This window comes from Peromyscus maniculatus, chromosome 14 (genome assembly GCF_049852395.1).
Source record: "Peromyscus maniculatus bairdii isolate BWxNUB_F1_BW_parent chromosome 14, HU_Pman_BW_mat_3.1, whole genome shotgun sequence".
NCBI classification, from domain to species: domain Eukaryota; kingdom Metazoa; phylum Chordata; class Mammalia; order Rodentia; family Cricetidae; genus Peromyscus; species Peromyscus maniculatus.
Window position 1 is genome coordinate 56,233,557 of NC_134865.1, and position 17,414 is coordinate 56,250,970.

The window sequence follows — 17,414 nt, forward strand, 5'->3', positions numbered from 1 at the left end:
AAACCTAATGCTGGGTGGCAGCATACAGTAAGAGTGGCCGAGATAAGCCAGAGAATCTCAAAGGAGCGAGGGTGTGTGAGAAATCAGAAGCTGTCTGAAGGGTTTAAACCAGGACTGCATGGTCAGAATTGTGATCTGGTTTAATTACTCTGATAATAATATGGAAAAACAAATCCAAAGGGGGAAAAGACCTACAGACAAGTTATGAAGAGAACTAAACTAGGGACTGGAGGTGCCCTTGGTGGAGACAGGGAACTGAAGAGAAGTACAGGAAAGCAGCAGTGAGAACTGAGTCAAGGCCACACAAACCGAGCTCTGGATTTTTTTTTTGGGGGGGAGAGAGTGGGGGGGATGGGGATGAGGGGTAGTGGGCAAGATAATAAACCTGTTAAACAGTGGTTTTCAAAATGTGGGTCACGACCCTCTTGGGGATCAAATATCAGATATCTTGCATATCAGATATTAACATTAAGGATGGGGGTTACTACAACACAAGGAACTATATTAAAGGGTCACAGTATTAGGGAGGTTGAGAACCACTGTGTTAAACCCTTAATCAGCCTCACTGATTCCAGAAATCCTGGTGAACTAACTTATCTACACAAATAGGTCCTACATTAGGGCAAACAGCTGTCATACCAGGATAAGAGAAAAGACTCCCTTCTTGCTGTGCCCACCATTCTAAATGTGTCAAGTTCAGGACCTTGAAGGACTTGTCTAAATCAAAGCAAGGTACAGTGATTTGCCTGTAATTCCAGTGCTTGGACTGAAAGTAGAACAAACAAGATGTATGTCTAGATTCCATTCCTGGGGTATTAAAACATGATCATTTAATTTCTCTCTTTCAACATGTTGTGGCAGGGTAAGGCCATGGTGCAATGTGGAGGCCAGAAGACAACTTGGAGGCTCATCTTTCCTCCACGGAAGTGAGCTCAGGGCGTGAACTCAGATCACCAGGGGCAGTGGTAAGCACCTTTACACGCTGGGCAATCTCACCACTCCTGAAATTTAATTTCTGAATATGGAGGAGGGTTACCACAAGTTCAAGGCCAGCATGGACCACCTAGTGAGAACTTATCTCAGAAGATCCCTGGGGTTTACTGGCTGGGCAAGCCTAGATACTCAGTGAGCTCCTGGATCAGTGAGAAGCTTTAACTCAAAAAATAAGGTGGAGAGCAATTAGGAAAACTCTTCTCTCATGCGTGTATACACATGGTCTCATATCCTCTCAAACAAGCATACATACATACACCACAAACATACACATAGCAAAATCAAACAGAACCCACTGAATCAACAGCTTAAAAACCCCTATACTCTTTTGAGACACAGTTTCTCTGTGTAGCCTTGGCTGTCCTAGAATGAATTCTGTAGACCAGGCTGGCCTTAGACTCACAGAGATTCACCCGCCTCTGCCTCCTGAGTACTGAGACTAAGGTGTGTGCCACCACTGCCTGGTTAAATACTCTTTCTTAACTTCCCCTAATAACCAATAATCTGTCAAAGTGGTGCTCTCTCTCTCGATGCAATAAATCAAGTGAATTCATTCATCTTTTGACCAACAGGAGTCTCTTGGTAGGGAAAGTTGTCTATAGGAATTGAGAAAGACTATTTTTTTTAATGAGTTATTTATTTGCATTGGTGCATCTGTGTAAGGGTGTTGGATCCCCTGGAATTGTAATTACAGACAGTGTTGGGAGCTGCCATGTGGGTGCTGGGAACTGAACCCAGGTCCTCTGGAAGAGCAGCCAGTGCTCTTAACCGCTGAGCCATCTCTCCAGTCCGAGAAAGACTATTTTTTAGGTCTTAGAAAACTACATAGAAAAAGATAAGCAGACTATATCTGGGCGTGGTTTCACACACCTTTAATCCCAGAGCTGGGGAGGCAGAGGCAGGCAGTTCTCTGAACCTGGTCTACAGAGCTAGTTCCAGGACAGCAGGGCTAACTAACAGAGAAACCCTGTCTGGAAAAACAACAAAACAGATAAGAGAATAAAGAGGGGGTCAGAAGTGCCCAAGGCCATGTGAAGTTTTAAATTATAAAACAGACATTTTTTCTGGGGGCGTGGCTCAGTGGTAGAGTACTTACCTAGCACTACAAAGCCCTGGGTTTGATCTCACCACAAGTAAACAAATGACATTTGAGCAAAGATTTGAGGGAGGCAAAAAGTTAGGCATGGCAGTTAGGTAAAAAGGAAATAATGTAGTGTTCTAAGCTGGTAAGCTTGCCTATGGTATCGTGAACCTGTCCTCCAGACACATTCACTGGTACACTGACATCAGAAATAAACCATGGGGTTTGTTCTCATTTGAAAGTTTTCACAGTATCCCAGCACCAAATCCTTTGACAATCAGGTACTGTGATCTTATTTCCCTACCACCTCTCTCACTTCCCGAGAGAAACGGCATCCACTGTTCATGCTAGGATTTAAGAGGTCCATCCTCACCTTTACACTTCCTAAAGCTGAGATACTTGTTTGGAGGGCTTGAGGGTGAGTTGAAATTAGTACAGAAGCTCAATAGCAAACTCAAAAATCAAACTTTAGGATCCACAATAATTCCGAACACAGTCAGATGAACTCTGAATGCATTCTTCTGTTGTTTCACTTTTACCTTACTCATTTACACAACCGATTCAAACAGGAAATCCTATCAATATCACTTGGAAGTCAGCAGCATTTTTATATTTTTCATGGTAAATAGCTGTATACTTGACAATAATTTCTGAACATTCCTAAATTTATGTGCCTATGTGGCAAATTGTACTCAAAATCTTGGGATTGTGCATACATGCACCATGTATGGTATATGTATGCACATGCACACCACCACGTCCATGCCATAATCCATTCTCCAAAGAAAGGAATAAAATAAAAACAAGAAATAATAAACACCACTAGCCACTGTATAAATAGTATTATATTACAAAAGGCATTTCATGTACAAATTTACAGATTGGTAAGATGAAATTGTCTCAAAATATCAGATGCTCATGTTTAGGAAGAGACTAACTGAAAAGCAGTTCCAAAGAACTCTATAAAACATAAGCAGAGTGACAAGTAACACTCCAAGGAAAAGAAAACTTTAAAAATGAATGTTCTACTGTAAAAAAAAGACTCAATGAGTAAACAAAGCTTTACTGGCTAGGTTCACCAACTAAGGAGGTTTGGGTTCCTACAACAATCTTCTACAGCCAGTTTGTCACAGGACACCACTAGCCATGGCCTCAGACAAACAAAACTTCTTAACAGAAAATGATGAACCATATGCCTCATACACACAAGCTATAAATTAGAAACAGAGCTGGGAAAACAGATCAAAACTAAAGAGGTGAGTAATTAGTGCACTAAAGGTATAATCTAACCAGGGAACAGCAGCCAGGAAGGTGAGACAGGAGGATCAGGAGTTTAAAGTGTCCTCCTACACACTGAGACCCTGACTCAAAACAGAAACAAACTATTCCAGCAATGGCAGAACTTCAATGTACAGATGTATGCAATTGGCTTTGAATCTGCAGTTATTCTGATATTAAAAAAAAAAAAGAGGCACTTATGAGGCCCCATGTCTGAGGAGCTATAGAAGTTAATGGCTGCTGGGAGAGGGCATCATATTCCTCAGTCATATGGCCACTAGTAAGTTGTCCTTGCTCAAATAAATAGTCTACCATCAGCCTTACCCAGGCAACCCTGATTAGATGAAATGGGCCACCAAACACAAACAAATAAAGACATAAAAGTAGGAGGAAACCTTATTGGGAACAACAACGGGTTTGGTGGAAGGGAGAAGGGAACAAGAGAGGATAATGGGTAGGGGGAGGGAGCTATGACCAAAGAACATCACATATGCATGAAATTAGGAAATGATTTTCATTAAAGTGTTAATGAAACATTTTAATGAAAGCTACTGTTCAGGAACTCTGTAATTATATAAGACTACTTTTCTACCTTGATAATTCACACTGGAGTGGATTACTGAGGGATACTGTAAAAGCCTCATGTTTCAAAAGCACTACTTAAGGGTTCAAGGACTAAATGTTAAACATGCCAAACAAGGCACTAGTTCTAACGAAAGAATTTGCTCTCATCAGAAAAAGGAATGAAGAGCCATCCACCGAAGATGAACTGGGAGCCACTACATGCTAGTGGCCATCAGTGGCTACAGGTGTCTGCTATCACAAGCCTTACTGAACCCCAGGCAGCCCTGCAGCCATTCCTGCCCGCTTCCCTAATGTCGCAGGCGTACATCCAAGGAAAGCCTCTCGAGGAGCCTGGCTTTGCCTCCTTGAGTAGTGCAGCCTGAGCTGGTAACAGGAAGAAAAGCACTGCGGACAGTGCAGTGGCAGCAAGGACACAAACAGCAGAGGGACAACAGCCACGGTAGCCGAGCAGTCAGCAGGTCAAGCTGTAAAAGTGGCAGCGTGGCCAGGTGCGGGGCAGCTGCAGAGGGGGTGGGGCTTCAAGTCTGGCAGCTGACGTGGTGGAGATGGTCAAAGATGGGCAGTAACTGCCTCCTTGGCAGAGGCACCAGTGACAATGACCATAGCAAGAAGAGGCAGCTGAACAAACACTGCGAGAGAGTGGACAGGGCAAGGTGAGGAGAGGAAACGACAGCAGAAGAAAGTTAAAGACCAGGAAGAGCCAGAGAAGTCAAACGGTCAGATGTTGAAATCCTAGTACACAAGCCTGCCCGGAAGCGGGGACACCAGTTGTTGCCCAGGGCCTAGAGAGGAACTCTAGCACCCGCAGACCTAAGGCCTCTTGACTAGCAGCACGTGAGCCAGGAACACTAACTAGAGAGCAGCACTGCCCGAGTCTGCCTGCTGCCACCACTTGCTACTCAAGCACCAAGGGATGCAAAAGCTGTCAAAGGCTGCACTTGAAGAGCTCCTCCTGGTCCCCCCTAGATTTCCGGTACCAGCAAAGCACTTGACCTCCATGTACGAGGTCCGGCTTCAATTCCTAACATTTCAAAAACGCCCAAACGAACCAAACATGATTCTTCTTGCAGTTACAAAACCATGTTTTAAAAACTTCTATTATTATCATTAGTGTGTACATGTATCTGACATATGTCATATGTGTGACTGCTGGTCTACAAGTGCCCAAGCACATCACGTGGAGGTCAGATGGTAACTTCAGGGAGTCAGTTCCACTGGGGGTTCTAGGGATCAAACTCAGGTTATCAGGCTTGCACAGTGAATGCTTTTACCTGCTGAGCCATCTTGCCAAGCCCTAATTTTATTTTTTAATTGGGAAAACAGTGAATTGAATTTATGATTCATGAACATGTATCTTAAGTCATGTTAACATTTTATAGATTAAAAAATACATACGTAAATGGTCAAAGCCCGACACTGTAGTACTAGCACACCTGTAAGGCTGAGGTAGGAGGATCATGAGTTCAAAGCCAGCATAAGCTAAACAGGGAGACCTAACCAAAAAAAAAAAAAAAAAAAAAAACCAAAACAAAACAAAAGCAAAAAGATATGGCCATCACCCTTAAGCACACAACACACATTCACATACGATTTCATTAGGAACATACTCAAGAATTTACCTTTACTTTAAAAATAAAATTTAATTTTGTTCTGATATAGTAAAAATTGATTTAGCAAGGAACATCTTGGTGAGAAAGGGCAGTTCCTAAGAATGATAACCTACTTTTTACACTGGCTCTCTTCCCTTAAGCATCTGTCAAGTGTAGGAAGAGGAAAAGGTGCTGAAATCTGGAGAGGCAGACTAGAATAAAAATATGCTTGGTTCCAAGAATGAGAAGTGAGAAGAGGGAGAAGAGAAGGAGAGGCAGCGTGGCAGGCAGGAGGGAAAGTGGAAAGCGGGAGGGAGGGAGAGAAAGGCAGGGCGGCGGAGGAGGAGAGGCAGGACCGCGAATGTTTGTAAGTTGGGAAGTACTTTACACACCTCATCCTTCAGCTTTTTCAGCCCTCTCGAATCTTGGTCTTCCCTTTCTTACACTCCTATTCCCTAATCTAAGCTATCAACAAACACTTCTAAAACAGAACTCACATCTGTCCACTGCTCTGTCTCCCGAACCACCACAGCCCAATACAACTTATCTGCAAACTAGGATTTATTTCTATTGTTCCTCTCTGATCAGCCATGAGCTTTATATTTACGGACTGACTGATTGTCTGTTTTATCTTTCCAACATGGGGGTCCTAAGGACTGAATTCAAGTCATTAACTTGGTGGCAGGTGTCCTTACCTGCTGAGCCATCTCAAGCCCCCAGAATAATCTTTTAAAAATGGGTTATGGCACTGTGTAATCGTCCCATTGGCTTCCTAAGTGTATTTTCAGATCAAGTTCAAACTCAGCATTTAGTTTAGTGCCTCTGCTGCAAACAGCATCCAGACATAAATGCTCAGCAAATGCTCACAGACTGAGTATTGCCTCTGCCTGACTCTGAGCTTGAAGTGGCCCTCTCTGTAGGGAACTCATGATTCCTTCATTTCCTGAAGCTTATTTCCCGTTGAAGCCTGTTGTTTCTTTCTCCTGAAATGTTTCTCTTCTAGACTCCTCAAGGGCTTATTTCTTCCTCATACTTCAAATTTCACCTTCAATGTTATCTCATTGATGAGATCTTCTTTTTTTACTTTCTAAAGACTTTTCTCTATAATTCATTTTTAAAAGATTTATCTATTTAAAAATTTTTAGATTTGTAATTTTTCTGTATATGAGTGCCTTGCTTGCATGTATGTATGCATACCCATTACATGCACACCTGGCTCCCACAGAAGCCAGAAGAAGGAAGGCATCAGATTCTCCTGGAACTGGGGTTACAGATCATTGTGAATCTCCATCTGGATACTGAAAACTAAACCCAGGTCCTCTGCAAGAGCAGCAAGTGTATTTAATCACAGAGTCACCTCTCCTGCCCTCTGTAATTCTTTAAAAAAAGAAACAAATGGGTTGTCTCTATTATGTAGCTCTGGCTGTCCTGGAACTTGCTATGCAGACCAGGCTGGCCTCACAGAGATCCACCTGCCTCTGTTTCCCAGGTGCTGGGATTAGAAGCGTGGCCCTCCACACTCAACTCTTCTTTATTAAACAATCCATTTCTTTCACAGTAAATTGTAATTATTTACTTTTTTGTTTCATTGATTTAACTTATTCTTGAATATTTTCAGATGCTTCAACATTCAATAGTAAGTTCCCTAACCTGTTTTAAAAGCATCTTCTTTTGCCCCAAATAATCTTAGCTAGAGAATATTTAAATTCTCTCACCAAGAAGCTGAATGTCACTAACAAATTGTTATAGTCTGCACTGATTCATCAGACCTACATGCTTCCCTTAATTGCTAACACCTTTTGGCCAACAAAGTACTGTGCTAGGTAATGGAAGAAGCGCAAGGATAAGAAAATTAAATTATATGATGTTAGTCTAGAACAGGGAAAGCAGGGCCTGATCTCAGCACCACAACGTGTATGCGTACACATATATTTCTTCCTTTAAAGGTTTTGAATAATTTAAGTGTGAACATGACAAGGATGAGGTAAAGAACCATACTGTACTACTGTCTATGTAAAAATGCATGTTTTATCAAGGAGGTAGTGGTGGGAATTAGTAATGCAGCCAGCCCTCATTTTGTAGGCAGTTAGTCAGGTTACAGAGCCAAGAGAAAGTAATCTAGGCCTTGGTGGAACCAATAGCCACCTCCAACAACACTGAGGTTTTACAGCAAACAACCTAATTGGTGAGCTTAAGGAACTAAAATCTAAAAAGCCCTGACTCATCAAAACACCGGCTGACCACTCTGCTCTTCTTACTTGCTGGTTCCTTACCCCCACACGGAACTTATGGTGGGCTTTCCTGAGACTGTACATGCCTGCTCATCTGATTAGAATTCCCCACTTACATATAAATTAACTATCCAGATTCATCCTGGCCTAATACCTAATTTGCATACTGATAGGACCAAATTGGCCCGTTCCCAGGACACAAACATCCTCTGCTCCAAAACCATTATTTGGCAACTCATTAGAGAGCTATCTCTTTCCTTCCAATGAACTCTGCTGCCGGCCCTTCTTGTACTGTCCTCGCTCCTCATTCTTCATCGTTGAGACAGAAAACTTGGCTCTGACTCAAGAAACCAGTAACACTAGATACCGTCATCTGCGAGATGTACCATTATTTTGTATTCCACTAAAGAAAAATGCTGCTGAAAGTATTAATAAATGTTCATTAATTATGAAAAACTGTTAAAAATAAATGAAAGATGCTCCCTAGTTTCAGAGATGTTCAAGTTTGTGAGGAAGGAGGGGAAAAAAGGTGGATTGGGAGGAAAAGTAGAAACAGAAGAAAAAGAAAATTACCATTCTATCAATAACACTGAGTTTTCCAGAAACCAAGGACATGAAGACATGGGTCACTGGTTATTCCTTTAAGCTTCATCAGCATGAGGAGGAGAAGCCACAGAGGTGCTGTCACCCAGCAACTGCTACTTACTGTCTTCATTTGCCTGCTCACCCGGGCTCGTTCCTTTAGCTTTAGACTGTCTACACCACCGTGCTTTAGATGGATCTCTGCTGTGGATGTCTTTCTGAACACTGTGAATATGTGTTCTCTGATTGGTTGATAAATAAAACACTGATTGGCCGGGCGGTGGTGGCGCACGCCTTTAATCCCAGCACTCGGGAGGCAGAGCCAGGCGGATCTCTGTGAGTTCGAGGCCAGCCTGGGCTACCAAGTGAGCTCCAGGAAAGGCGCAAAGCTACGCAGAGAAACCCTGTCTCGAAAAACCAAAAAAAAATAAAATAAAAAAATAAAACACTGATTGGCCAGTAGCCAGGCAGGAATTATAGGCGAGCAGATGAGGAATGCTAGGAAGAAGAAGGGCTGAGTCAGGAGTCACCAGCCAGACACAGAGGAAGCAAGATGACAAGGCAGAACTGAGAAAAGGTACCAAGCCACATGACTAAACATAGATAAGAATTATGGGTTAATTTAAATGTAAGAGCTAATCAGTAATAAGCCTCAGCAAATGGCCAAGCAGTTATAATTAACATAAGCTTCTGAGTGATTGTTCTATAAGTGGGACATAGGACCGTGGGGGCCTGGCGGGACCAGGGAAACCTTCCGACTACAGCTCTCTTCTTGACCATAGTAGAAGTTGTTGAATCTTGTTTTGTAGTTCAAATTGACTATGACAGAAAGCTATGCATATGTAAACACACACATACACACTTTCAAAACTTAAAACCACACATGGACTTATAGACTACAGATCATAGCTTATGACAGAAAGACAAAGACAATTATAACAGAAACGTTGCACTTGAAGATACACATAATTAATAATAAAAAGACTCACATGCTGGGCCGCTTGTAAATTAGACTAAAAAAACAAAATTAGGATGCCTCTACCTAGCATAGTTTGACCAGCACCACAGAAGAAAGGAAATGAGGGGAAAGAATAGTTGATAAGCATCTATCTTAAAGAATCATAAATAGAAAAAAAAACTTTTAAAAAATAGATGAAAATAGCATTCCTAGTAACACTAGGCTAGATTTATCTGGCCAATTTTCTCATTCTAAAACCATGTAAAGTACTTAGCAAAATTATTATTATTACTTTAAATCTTCAGAGTGTTGTTTCAGTCAGGTGGTGTCATCACTGTGACTACGTAAGATTCTGGTAGGTGTCAGACCTGTAAACAGCTACCCAACATGCTTCACAACAGATCTGAATTCCATCAAATTAGTGATTTTCCTCTAGGTCTAATTTATTCCAGTTTAATTTTGGTTTAAGTATATTGTAGTCTTAACTTTGTCATTTCCTATTTGGTAATTTACTAGCTGCTAAAAGATGAAAATACCTAGTTGACATTTTTAAATGCTTACTATGTGCCAGGCATATAGTAAGACAAGTGCATACAAGTAGAAAAGTGTCTTACATGTATAAAATGACCTCGTATTCACAGCAATCCCACCAAGCACTACCAGTATTTTACAGAAAGGGAAACTCACCTATGAGGAGTTAAGTAACTCCCAATGTCACACACGTAAGCACAGAAGCATAAAAATCTCTACCCTTGTTATCTGTCTTCAAAACCCAAGCCCTTAGCTACTATGCTATATTACTTTTCACAATACTTAAAAGAAAAATGAAAAATTTAGGAAGGACAAAAACCTCACCATTAAAAATTATCCAAAGGAGTTAAGGAATATGTAAGCAATATTAATACCAATATAATTCATCATAGGTTGGTACATCACAGCTATTTCAAAGTGTCTTAGCCTTGATTAGTAGTTTTGAAGTTGGACAGACCTGGCTCTGAATCTTGGCTGTGCCTTTTACAAGCTGTGTGACTTTGGACAAATTTCGTAACTTCACCAAGTGTCAGTTTCCTCATCTGCAAAATGAGAATAATAAATGTCTTATCCACTGTTCTTAGTGACACAGGTACAAAAGTAAAAAGAGGTTTTCAATTGTTGTCAGGAACGGCTCTACTGTAGTGAGAGAATGAAGATCATCACTGGGCACTGGGCAGCAGCTTCAGATCCACACACGGATTGAAAACACAACAAATAATTCCACAAATACAAGCCAAATGCCTAGAGATAAGTCACTCAGATTTCTGTTTGTGTTTCTGCAGCATCAGGGGCAGGACTCAGGGCTTTGCAGGCCTATGCTAGTCCACACCTGAGACAAACACCTGAGCCTGATCACTGGATCCTGGCAATAAAACAGAAAAGGGAAGATCAAGGGATCAAGGGACACAAAAGAAGAAGGTCTGTGTCAAAAAAGGATCAATTCCTGGCACTTTCAGGAAGGAATTTTTATGGAAGAAAAACAGAAAGAGCAGAAAACGGACTCAGAGTTGTGGAATGCAAGGGAAACCTACTCAAAATGACAGGGATCTCCATGATTAATCTTTAAAGTCTTACCCATTTTTTTCCTTTTTCATATCAACTAAGGCAAAAAAAAAATTCATTTTCTTGTAGCAAACAGGAGCTCTGCTATGTGCTAAAAAGTCATTTATAAGCCGGGCGGTGGTGGCGCACACCTTTAATCCCAGCACTCAGGAGGCAGAGGCAGACGGATCTCTGTGAGTTCGAGGCCAGCCTGGTCTCCAAAGTGAGTTCCAGGAAAAGGCGCAAAGCTACACAGAGAAACCCTGTCTCGAAAAACCAAAAAAAAAAAAAAAAAAAAAAAAAAAAAGTCATTAATAATTTGATTTTCTTCCAGTGCCCCCTGGTATGTATGGCCAGTAAAGGATAAATATAATAGAGTTATAGTTAAGAACAAGTATTAGATTTTCACACATGAAACAATGGTGAAAGGAACTCTGTTTTGTAAAATCTGGTTTAGATTCATTTATTTTATTCTATGTGTACGAGTGTTTTACCTGTATGTGTATGTGCACCACATGCATGCCTGGTGCATGTAGAGGTCAAAAGAGGGCATCAGATCTCCTAGACCTGGAGTTATGGACGGCTAAGAGCCAAACTCAGGTCCTCTGCAAGAGCAGGCAGTGCTCTTGACCACCAAAGCATCTCTCCAGCCCCAGGAAATCTGTTCTGTTCTTAAAAAATATTTTATTAATGATCAGTGTGTGTGTCCCTATGAGGTGTGTGAGCACATGTGCCATACTGTGTGTGGAAGTCAAGGGACAACTTTATGGAATTAGTTCTCTCTTCTACCTTTATGTGGGTTCTAGTAATTGAACTTGGGTCAATTGAACAGGTTTGTGCAACAGGTATCTTCACCTACTGAACTATCTCGCCAGCACCAAAATGCAAATCTGTATATCCACGGTCTCTAGTTTGTGAGAGCAATTATGCATGCAAATTAAGCTATAAAATGGTTTTCAAGACTAAGAACAATTCAGATCAAATAGTTATGGAACATCTACTACGTACAATATAACTACAATATTCAGTCTCAGGAGTATAGAAGAACAGTGATATCATCTCCAATCCCCAAGTTCTCACAATCCAGAAAATACATAAAAATAAAAACCTATATACATTAAAATGCATTTAGAAAGAAACACACTGCTACCTGATTTAAAAGGAAGTTAAGATTACTGAGTTAGAGAAAAATGAAGAAAGGCTTCTTGATAGATAAAACATTGAAAAGTGGAACTCTAACAACCCTAACTTCTAAGTATACAAATAAATTAAATAAAATCGTTATCCTTTTGTCAACAAGGTGCATACTGACTGTTGGTTACTATTAACTATGAGAAAAGAGAAAATAAAAATGTACTAAATAAATCTAAGAGGATATTTTTGAAAAGGAGATCGACAACAATAACTATATTGTTAAATTTCCATTTACCTCAACTACCTTAAAATTTTATATTAAGAAACATGAAAGACTAACAGAAAATACATTTGAAGTAACAGTCTATTCATCCACTTTTACTACTTTAGAAACCACTTAAAAAAAAAAAGAAAAAAGCCCTTAAGAGCTAGGTCTCCATACTTCTCTTGGCATTCTAGTCTTTCATACTCCCATTAGGCTCTGCTTGGAGTTCTTCTATATTCTATATTCTACATTCTAGCTTGGAGTTCTACATTCTACATTCTAGCTTGGAGTTCTATATTCTACATTCTGCATTCTAGCTTGGAGTTCTTCTACATTCTACATTCTAGCTTGGAGTTCTTCTATATTCTACATTCTAGCTTGGAGTTCTATATTCTACATTCTAGCTTGGAGTTCTTCTACATTCTACATTCTAGCTTGGAGTTCTTCTACATTCTACATTCTACATTCTAGCTTGGAGTTCTTCTACATTCTACATTCTACATTCTAGCTTGGAGTTCTTCTACATTCTACATTCTAGCTTGGAGTTCTACATTCTACATTCTAGCTTGGAGTTCTTCTACATTCTACATTCTAGCTTGGAGCTCTTCTACATTCTACATTCTAGCGTGGAGTTCTTCTACATTCTAGCTTGGAGTTCTTCTATATTCTACATTCTAGCTTGGAGTTCTTCTATATTCTACATTCTAGCTTGGAGTTCTTCTGCATTCTACATTCTAGCTTGGAGTTCTTCTGCATTCTACATTCTAGCTTGGAGTTCTTCTACATTCTGCATTCTACATTCTAGCTTGGAGTTCTTCTATATTCTACATTCTAGCTTGGAGTTCTTCTGCATTCTACATTCTAGCTTGGAGTTCTTCTACATTCTGCATTCTACATTCTAGCTTGGAGTTCTTCTATATTCTACATTCTACATTCTAGCTTGGAGTTCTTCTACATTCTACATTCTAGCTTGGAGCTCTTCTACATTCTACATTCTACATTCTAGCGTGGAGTTCTTCTACATTCCTCCTGCAAATGATACAAAAGCCTACAAATCATGTGGTGAGGTTTATCACAGGAGCCCACTCCTTGATACCAATTTCTGTGTTAGTTTATTCTCCCATTGCTCTGACTAAATTCCCAACAAAAGCAACTTAAGGAAGGTTTACTTTGGCTCACAGTCTGAGAGCGCATCCATCGTGGGAGGGAAGCCTGCTGTGGCTAGTCACAGTCAGGAAAAAGAGAAATGAATTCGGGCACTCTGCTTGCAGAAAACCTGTTTTCTGTTCGCCTTTCAAGTTTCTCAGTATAAAATTTTAAGATAGTCAAGAGACTCACAGAAGATGGGTCCTCTCTCCTCAGTTAAATCACTCTGGCAACCCTCCCATGGACACATCCAGAAATGTGTCATCTAGGGGACTCTTAATCCAGTCAAACTGATAGTCAAGATCTCATGGTTTTAAGTTTTTAAAATCAACTTCTAAAAAAATTGAAAGCACAATCTTAAAACAAATCTTAATTGGAATTTCAATGTCAACAGTAGCAAACATCAGACAACTTATTTACAATTTGAACTCTTTAATATAAAAAAATAAAAATTATAAAGTTGTGCTAGGCATAGTGGTACATGCCTTTAATTCCAACGTTTATAACTAAAACGGTACAAAGTCTGCAATTCATTTTCACCTGGTTTAAATAAAATTAATTCTAGGACTCAGAAGGCAGAGACAGGCAGATCTCTGTAAACTTGAAGCCAGCCTGGACTACACAGTGAGCTCTAGACCAGCCAAAGCTAAATAGTGAGACTGTCTCAATCTCCTTCCCCTACAAAAAGATGGTAAAGTTGTAACGTTTAAGAAAATAAATGCACAGTATTTGGTATAGACTACGTGCAGAACTGAAGAATTAGTTCTCCTGTTTTACTCCTCCCTCCTCAAGGGGAAGCTCTATTACCGGTAGTCTCATACAGTCCTCTCCCTGCGGCACCCATTTGGTCCCCTCTGCCTGGATAGCCCTTCTTTGTCACGTGTAACACACTCAAATCCTCCTTCTCGTTCAAGTTCATACTTCAATGCTACCTCTTCTCCTATCTCCCACGACTAACTATATTTCATCTATGTTACTTAATGTCTTTTCTGTCATAAGCACTGTCTCAACTGCCTGCTTTAAAGGAGCATAGCTCATTTATTTTCATTGCTCTCCTAACACAAACCACAATTTTGAACATGGTAAGCTTTCAAATATTCAACAAATAATACTATTTCTAGATTTCTCATTACAACTGCATATCATGTTGAATCCTTTCTAGCATTTTACAAATAAAAAGATAAACTGTCCCTATGCTGTATTCGGAATCTCAATTCTTCAGCAAGTATCAACATTTGTATCTGGCTTGTTTTGGGGGGCGGGTTTTGAATGTAGCCCACACTGCCCTCAAACTCACAGTCCTCTTGAGTTCAGGGGTTACTAGCACGTGTCACCATACCTTGGCTTAAAATTTAAAACTAAATTCATAGAAGTATTTGTGTAAAACAAAAGCCATCTAAATCCAATTTTTACAAATATCATTTTGTAAGAAAGCATATTAGTTAAACAGGAAATGTTAAGAAATCCTCAAAATATCTATTTTATAGACATTTGGGGCAAATTAATATAGAACACAGGTCCTTGAGGCAACAACAGAACAATAAACAAAAAACCCAGGTCCTTCTGTTCTTTATTACTAACTTGGGATTTTTCTACATGACTGGTCATTCATACAACACTATCTTTTTAAATAATGAGAACTATTTTTTGTCTTTTTAAAAATAAATTACAGTTGGGCATGGTGGTACACTTGTATAACCCTAGCACTTAAGAGGAGGAAAAGGAATCAGGGGTTCAAGGTACATCAGCTATGTCAGGAATTCAGAATCAGTATTGGCTACATGAGACTTTGTCTAAAAAAACACAAAACCAACCAACCAATCATTCTCCATATAATTTCAAATTTCTTTGCAATGCAGATACATAAGAAATGTTAATTTAGGAGTTTTAAGATAAACTTTTGGTTTTATGTAACTCAGGGTAGAGGAAACTTTATAAACTGTATTTCGTCCTACTTACTTTATCACTGTGTCTCACACTCTTTCTGTCCTTCCCCCTTGAGACAGGTATCCCTGGCTGGCCTAGAACTCAGAGAGATCCATCTACATCTGCCCCGAGTGCTGGGATTAATCTCACACTTTCAAAAACAAAAAACAAACAAAAAAAAATGTGAAAATGAGTTGCAGATACCGTACCACTTAGCCCTAAGCATTTCCCATTTCCTGATTTGTTTAGCTGTACCACAGTAGAGCTAAACAAATCAGTATTACAACAATGTGACACTTTCTATAAAATTATTTGCCTTAGAGTTATTTCCCTAGTTCAGAATATGTTCAGGGCTATGGATTACAGCTGTCAGACCTCTTTAGCATGTAACCTTCTACAGCAGTTCTTCAGACTTTTTTTTTTTTTTTTTTGGTTTTTCGAGACAGGGTTTCTCTGTGTAGCTTTGTGCCTTTCCTGGAACTCGCTTTGGAGACCAGGCTGGCCTCAAACTCACAGAGATCCGCCTGCCTCTGCCTCCCAAGTGCTGGGATTAAAGGTGTGCGCCACCACTGCCGGGCAACTCTTCAGACTTTTTGCACCTTTTGACCGAGAGTCTCACCAGTACTGAACAGTTACTTGCACGGTAACACTTCATTTAGGTTCATCTGCGTTACTTCAGGTTAAGAGAAACTAATGGATTGAAAATCATGGAGTTACTCTACAACCTGGTCCACAGGCAGAGTAAGACAGACACTGGGCCTGTCGTGGGCTTCTGAAGCCTCGAGGCCCATCCCCAGTGACACACCTCCAACAGGGTGTCATCTCCCAGTCCTTCCCAATTAGGTCCACTAACTGGTGACTAGGCACTCAAATATACGACCCTATGGGGGCATTTTCAAACCACAAGGGGGAAATAGCATGTGGGTCAAATAAGGATACTATTAATTTTTCAGAAATCTGAAACTTCTCTAAAATAATTATACGTTCTAAAGCTGTACTAATTGAAAATTCTGAGAGCCTGAGAATTCTTGTCATCTCTTGGGCAATACTTGGTAAATAACAAATTTCTTTCTTTTTATCAAAAATAACAAATGGCAAATTACTGCCTGCTTTCCTTTATTATATTCCTGTTCATGAGTAAGGTAAAGTGTCTGATTATTTGTGACAGAGATGGCTGGCTCTCCATCCATATTTCTTGTATTACTAATACAGATGTGTTCAGGGCTCATGTTGTTTCCTGAGCTGATTATAAAGAAGCATGTGGATTACCTACTGCTGCTGGAGATAATTAAGCCTGGTTCCTATATTCCTACACATCAAAAAGCTACCTTCTCACAAGATCATGTTGGTCCATTAGAGCACCCATAATTACCACTGTTACTTTACAGAGTTTGTGTATGAAATCCATGATCATATCTCCCCTCTGCTTTCTCATCGGATGTTTGTCCGTTACATACTGCATTGTAGACTGTTCTTCATGGAGTGTGGAAAGCCATCCTTCATCCATCATTTATATTGCAAATGTCTTTCACTATTGAAAAATTGTAAGGGCCAGAGGATTGGAAAATGTGCTGTGAAATGCTGTCTTCTGTACATAGCATAGCTGATACACTCACAAATGCACAGAAGCTGGGGTTATCTGAATAAGATGTTCACAAGATCATAATTCTAGCATGGATGGGGGAGGAACTACCAAGATGAGGAGCTAATAGAAGCTGATGGCTGCTGAGGGAGTGAGAATCCTTCTTCAGGGTGTCAACCACTGGTAAGCTGCCCAAGATATAGTACATGGTCTCACAACCATACACACACAGGCAGCACTAGCTGGATTTAGCAGATTATTTAAAAAATAATAGGACAAGAAATTGGGAGGGACATATGTTAGGATGGATCTGGGAGGAATTAGAAAGGAAAAAAATAAGTGTTTATGATCTTATTTCAATGTACACACATATGAAATTCTCAAAGAAGAAATTTAAAAACTTAAAAAATAACAATCATGGTCCCCTCTCCTTTCCGCTCCTTCCTCCCATCTCTCTCTCTCTCTCTCTCTCTCTCTCTCTCTCTCCCC

The 17,414-nt window shown here is 40.1% G+C and overlaps 1 protein-coding gene across 15 annotated transcripts in view; it reads right to left on the reverse strand.

Annotated features, from left to right (window-relative positions):
- The window catches only part of Numb (NUMB endocytic adaptor protein), a 113,364-nt gene that overhangs the window by 55,814 nt on the left and 40,136 nt on the right, over positions 1–17,414 (reverse strand). For 8 of the 15 annotated variants that reach the window (XM_076551021.1, XM_042260893.2, XM_076551031.1 and 5 more), the window contains exon 3: positions 10,286–10,370. The exons of the other annotated variants lie outside the window; for them this stretch is intronic. The gene's annotated coding sequence lies outside the window, so the exon portion shown is untranslated. The remainder of the gene's footprint in view (positions 1–10,285; positions 10,371–17,414) is intronic. 15 annotated transcript variants of the gene reach the window in all.